This window comes from Podarcis gaigeae, assembly GCF_964106915.1.
Source record: "Podarcis gaigeae genome assembly, chromosome: 1".
NCBI classification, from domain to species: Eukaryota; Metazoa; Chordata; class Lepidosauria; order Squamata; family Lacertidae; genus Podarcis; species Podarcis gaigeae.
In genome coordinates, this window is record NC_139678.1 from 101,943,801 (window position 1) to 101,950,436 (window position 6,636).

At 47.4% G+C, this 6,636-nt stretch overlaps 1 long non-coding RNA gene across 1 annotated transcript; it reads left to right on the forward strand.

Annotated features, from left to right (window-relative positions):
* The first annotated feature begins 5,556 nt into the window (after positions 1-5,556).
* LOC310839624 lies at positions 5,557-6,092 on the forward strand. The gene is made up of 2 exons (XR_014561554.1): positions 5,557-5,794; positions 5,965-6,092. It is a non-coding gene; the product is annotated as an uncharacterized lncRNA (long non-coding RNA).
* Positions 6,093-6,636: the final 544 nt, after the last annotated feature.

Here is a 6,636-nt window from a genome sequence, read left to right on the forward strand (position 1 = left end):
CTCATGCTGTGAAATCCCTGCTGTCCATATATCCTGCTGTCCATACATCCAGGGTATGATATGAAGAGGAAAGTCTGCTGTGTTGTACATAAGTTTTCCTTATGATTTAGAACCAGGGCAATCAGGGAACCAGGGAGAGTCTACCTCCGGGGTCAGCAACCTTTTTCTTTTTCTTTTTTTAAAATAATATTTATTAAAGGTTTAAGGGTTACAGAAAGGAAAAAAGGAAAAAACTAAGTTAAACAAAACAAAACAACACATCGCAATAAAGAAAAGAAAAAAATCAGAAAACACAACTTATCTTAACATAACAAAAACAGAAACAGAAACAATTAAAAACACAACGAATATTCCCATAACTTATCTTTTATTTACATGTTTCATTGACCTCCTCACACCTCCCTTTTTTGTATTCTAGTTCAGTTAGCTATTTCAGCAAATCCTTTCCATCTTTCTCAGTTTTTATCCTATAATTTGTCTTGACACAATCTAACTTTACTTTTCCCCCTTTAGCCGATTAACAATCTGTTTTTACTTAATCCTTTATAACATTTCTGCTAAAGCCATATAACTTCATTCCAACATCCTTCTAACATTCATTAATTTTACAATGTTTCTGTAAATAATCTTTAAATTTCTTCCAATCTTCTTCCATCGACTCTTCTCCCTGGTCTCAGATTCTGCCAGTCATTTCCGCCAGTTCCATGTAGTCCATCAACTTCATCTGCCATTCTTCCCGGGTGGGTAGATCTTGTGTCTTCCAGTCTTGTGTCTTCCAGTGGGGTCAGCAACCTTTTTCAGCCGTGGGCTGGTCCACCATCCCTCAGACCTTATGGTGGGCCGGACTGTATTTGGGAGGGGGGTGAACGAATTCCTATTCCCCACAAATAACCCAGAGATACATTTTAAATAAAAGGACACATTCTACTCATGTAAAAACACACTGATTCCTGGACCGCCCGCGGGCCGGATTGAGAAGGCGATTGGGCCGCATCCGGCCCACGGGCCTTAGGTTGCCTACCCCTGGTCTATCTGCATGGAACAAGCTTCTACTAAACAGAAATTATATGGACCCAGTACAGTGATACCTCGGGTTATATATGCTTCAGGTTACATATGCTTCAGGTTACACACTCCGCTAACCCAGAAATAGTGCTTCAGGTTAAGAACTTTGCTTCAGGATAAGAACAGAAATCGGGCTCCAGCAGCGTGGCGGCAGCAGGAGGCCCCATTAGCTAAAGTGGTCTTCAGGTTAAGAACAGTTTCAGGTTAAGAACGGACCTCCGGAACAAATTAAGTACTTAACCCGAGGTACCACTGTATCAACCAAGAATCACTTGCTTGATATGAATCAGAAATTGTGGTTATTTATTCTGAAGGGAGAAGGAAGGGTTAATAAGGCAAAGAAGCTAAAAGCTGTGGTTAGGCAGAAACCGCAAATGCGTCAGCTCTGTAGGCCAGAAGTTGCTTCCTGTTTTCAGCTCTGCAGACTGGGAGCTGTTTTGTGCTATCTGTTTTAGAAATATTTTAGAAATGCAAGACATACATGCAGGGTATGAGAAGGATTTCTCTCTACCTTCTCTGTACCATTGTACCTTGTAGGGGTTGCTCTCGAATATTTCCTGCAGTAAATTCCTGTACTAATCCTGTTTTTGCAGTTGCGGCAGTTAGCAAACAATGGGTGTTTGCTAAACTCAGGCAGGTCAAGAGTCCAGCTTCCTGCCTTACCAGCTAGCCAGAAAATTGCAGCTGTTTGCAAATTTAACCAGCCTGTCAAAGAGGTCTCACTCTGTCTTTTATAACATGCATTTGTTTTCATATTTCAAAACTACAAACCATGTTTGGGCGCCTTGGCGAAAAGGTGGTTTCTAGGGGGATGCATACCCCTAAACATTTTGTGAATCTAGTGGAAGAAACTAATTTTTAAAACTTTTTAGTTTCTTCCACGGCGAATCATCACCATGTTTCCTGCCATACGCTTCCTGTCTTAAGTAATGCAAAGATAAGAAAAGACACGTATGGGGAAGTGCTTAGCTAGCAGAAAGACACGTATGGGGAAGTGCTTAGCTAGCAGAAAGACACGTATGAGGAAGTGCTTAGCCAGCAGATAGATGTGCCATATAAGGGAATAAGTTGAACATTTGCCAGCTGATTGGGAAAATTTGAGGAAGGAATGGGAGGGGGGAAATGCTCAAAAGGTATAAGAAGGCTTGCTGAAATGTATTTCTTTACAGCCAGCTTTCAGGAGGTATCCTGCTGGTTGTCTCTATGTACAGATTGTCTCTGTGCATAGATTTCAATAAACTTTTTCTCCAAAGAAGATTTTGCTTTCCTGGTACTTTTGTTCCCTCCAAGGTCCGGGGATGGCGAGGCTGATGGATCCCTAGGTAAATAAGGCTTCATTTCTTTGGGGGCTCGTGCCGGGATTAGCCTCCTCCCCAATATGGACCGGAGGGCCAGGCTCAACCAAGGTGAACAGCTCAGCAGCGTTTTGCAGGCTCCCCGTGCGCACCCCGCCTGTTTCGTGGGGGGGAGCCAGCCACACTGTTCTGGAGTGGAGACATCTTGTTGAGGGAGGAAAAAAAAATAACAAGAGGACGGCGCCGAAGGGGACAGGTCCGCAGCGGAACAGGTAAGCCCGACGGAAAGGGCAGCCCGACGGAAAAGGGCAGGAAGCTTGATCAACCTCCCCTGGTTGTGGCAGGGTGTCACAGGCAATAAGGTGCCAGCCAGGAATAAGGGAATTGGTTGTGCAGTACAGTGCCAGCCACCAGGAATAAGGGGACTGACTGGTTGTGCAGGAGAGTGCCACCAGCAGAAGTTGGGAACAGAAGAGGGTGGGATATATATATATATTGTGATTTTTGGTGTGTTCTGTGTGGTGTGTGTGTACCGGATACTCCATTGTTTGTCTTGGTGTATGAGGGTCGGGGTTTAGCATTCCCCTTGGCCGAGCGGTTGCAGGATTGTGCATTTTTTGGCAGGGCGACCTCGCCAAATCACAATCTGTAGTATATGAAGTATGAGAGAATTTTTACTGTGAATAGGAGCGGAGTTTCTGGAAGAAATGGGTTCTGGCCAAAGTAAAAGCACCCCTTTGGAAGGCTTTTGGGGATCCAAGCTGATGAGGGGGTGCATGAGGACATTGTGAATTAGATTGGCCCACCCAAAAGAATAAATTGGCCGTCTACCAGGACCCTTGATTTGCAATTCATTAATCCATTATATCAGAACATTTTGAATGTCCGTTCTGATCAAATCCCCTATATTTCCACTTGGAAGACCAATGTGGAAAGGAACCCCCCCCCCCTTGGCTGAAGTCATGCTGCCAAAAAGTCTCAGGCAGCCGTATCTGCTCAGTCAGGAAGAGAGGAGGACAACCCCCAGTCCTCCAGGATTTAGAGAGGGAAGAAGATAAAGTTTTGATGCCCCACCACCCCATGCCCCGGCAACAGCCCTGGCACCACCCCCGCCACAGGGAGCAGATGCCCCAGCCCCAATCCCGTGGACAATGCATTGTTAGACCTGGGCAAAGATGAAGGAAAGGAAGAAAGAGAAGAGGATGATGAGGATGAGGCATTTGTAGGAAGATTGGTTAAGTTGACAAGTGATGGAAAGATATGAACAGAGGAACAGGCAGAACGTTCAAGAAAGTATGTGGAACCTTATGCAGGAGAAGTGGACGCCAGTCCCCATTTGTTAAAAACAGCGGGATGTAGAGGGGAACAGAGAAGAAAGTGGCAGAAAGAGTGGGGAAGGCAGCAAAGAGAGTGACCCTCCATAGGGCACATGAAGCACAGGAAAAGGGCGCGGCCAGAGTGATGCCTCTCCACAGAGTGTATGACCCTCTGGCCCCCGCGGGACCTGATGGGGTGGTGCCCAATAGAACTCATACAGTTCAACATGCCTCCTTCTCTAGTGCAGAAGTTTGTAATTGGAGGAACCAAAATCCTTCATTTGAGGAAAATTCAGCAAAAATAATTAAGCTGTTTGAGGGAATTTTTAAAACATACAACCCCACTTTTGATGGATGCCCTGCTGACTACAGAGGAGGCTAGGCGAATTCATGCTGAAGCCCGAGGACACATGAGAGTGCAAGGGACAGAGGAGGCCCCTGAAGCCTACTTAGAGAGGCTGAAGGAAGCCTACCGCCAGTATACCCCTGTGGACCCAGATGAGGCTGCCAATGTCCCTATCATAAAAACTGCCTTTGTAGCCCAGGCAGCGCCCGATATCCGCAGGAAAATTTAAAAAAAACAAACCAAAAACAAAAACAAAACCACAATGGTTTTATGGGCCACACCCTTGAATGGATGCTGGAACAAGCCCAGACCACTTATAATCAGAAAGAGGAAGAGGCCCAGAAGAAAAAGAAGTACCAGGCAGAGAAGTTGATGGCCCTGAAGACGGGAGGTCCACCGTTAGGAGAAGAAGAGGAGGGCCAGGCCGCTTAGGAAAGAATCAGCGTGCCATCTGCTGAGAGGCACCTATTTCCTCTCCCAGGCTAAAATGAGGAAATGTCAGATGCTACTACTACATCCGCGTTAGGAATTCCAAGTCACCACAGCCCTCAACCCAGCTACCCTATTACCGGTAGGAGAAGGTGAGGAGCCCACGCATGACTGCATTGAAGTAATGGATGAGGTGTACTCTAGCAGGCCTGACCTTAAAGATAAAGCAGACCCCCAGTGGCCATCATGGTTTATGGATGGAAGCAGCTTCATTGAGGCTGGACACCGGAAGGCAGGTTATGCAGTGGTAGCCCTGGAGGACCAGGTGATCGAAGCAAAGTCACTCCCGCCTGGAACATTGGCCCAGATGGCAGAATTAACTGCGCTCACCAGAGCCCTAAACCTGGCAAAGGGGCAGAAGCTGACAATGGACCAGCCTTTGTTCACTCAGTGTTGCAGGAGTTGGCTAAGGCACTACAACTGAAAGTTGCATACAGCATACAGACCCCAGAATCAGCCATCCAAGCTGACACAGGAAACTGGGTCTAATTGGGTGACAATGTTACCTCTGGCATTATTCAGGGTCCGCAGTCTCCCATTAAGACAGACCCATCTGTCACCCTTTGAAATTGTGGTTGGGAGACCGGTCCCATATGTCAGAATGTTGCCCCCACATGCTGGTCAGGATATGCAATTGAATAATTAAGTCCAGATATTCTTCCGAGTTTTCTTTTGTCTCAACAGGTGGACCCAGGCTCGCAACCCCTGTGTGTTGGCTGCATCAGTTCGAGCCAGGTGATGAAGTGTGGGTAAAAGATTGGGCACGGACGCTGCTACAACCGTGCTGGAAGGGACCTTATATCGTCCTGCTCTCCACACCCACAGCCGTGAAAGTTGTCGGCATTACCCCTTGGGTCCACCATACTCAGTGAAGAAAGCCATTTCAGACTGGACAGTTACACCAGATCTAGAGAACTCCCTTCGTCTGACTATCTCCAGAAGCCTGGCAGACGACCGCTCTGCTGATATCACACCGGAAGCTGATATCTCTACACACAGCTGAAGAATTGGATGGGAGGGGCGCCCGTGGGCAGCGTCCCCAACGTGAAAACCCGTGCTGGGACTAATCCAGGAAGTCCACCAGGACATTTAATACTTTCATAAGGACTTTCTCTTTTCTCTCCTTGTTATATTCTGTATTGATTTGCTCTATGCCCCACAGCCCTGACCCCACTGAGCCATACCGCCCTTACTGGCCTGCTGGCCTCTGCTATGACTGGTTCGTCTTGCCGGTGGCAAGAGATGGCGTGCTCATTGGCTATTGGAAACAGGGGTTTGATGAGGTTGCCGTATTGAAACATCCCACTTCCCCGTTGTGGCTCTTCTCCCACACCACTATCCAGCACGCGTGGGTAGTGCTCCTACGGGAAGTTGCAGAGACGGTCGAATTCTATCAAGTTCTGGACTGCTCTTGCTGTTGGGGGGGAGTAACCAACGGTCATTCGGGAGGTAGAGCACTGTACCAACCTCATCTGATGGACCAGGTTCTAATCTTAATCCAGGCGTTAGATGGGACGGAACCTATCTTAATGCAAGTGTTGCAGGGGTGGGAGCCTTAACCAGGTGTGCATTGAAATTGCTGAACAAGTGCCAGTAAATTCCGCAGCACCACCTCTGACAATCGTGGTGGCTCGAGCCTCCCAAAATAAGAATTGCCACCCCAGGATTTCAGCCTCCATATGCCCTGGTCAGTAGGGAGGCAGCACGAGAGTTCAATCCACCCAACAGGGTTAGTAGGAAAGTTGACCCACATAGTGGGAGCATCAGCTCACCGGTGGGCTCTCACCCTTGAGGCTCAACAGGTAATCGAGCATGAATATCAGTGGGCTCTTCAACAATGAGCACACTCCCTGAATATTGGTGGGAGGAACCATGGAGTAATTGGGGATGGTGGATAGGGGTTATTTCAACTGCCCTTGCCATATGGATGTGCCTTTTCTTTTGCTGGCATGAATGTCATAGGTTCTGCGGGAGGCAACAGCCAAATCCTTCTATCCCCTTGATGATCCTCCTAGTATTCCTTGTTCTCATAGTTGCAGGAGACAAGGAAGGTGCTGCACCTGGTGAACATGGGCAGATGGGGACTAGGTTATTGGATAAAACATCACGAGGAGAAAATTATCAT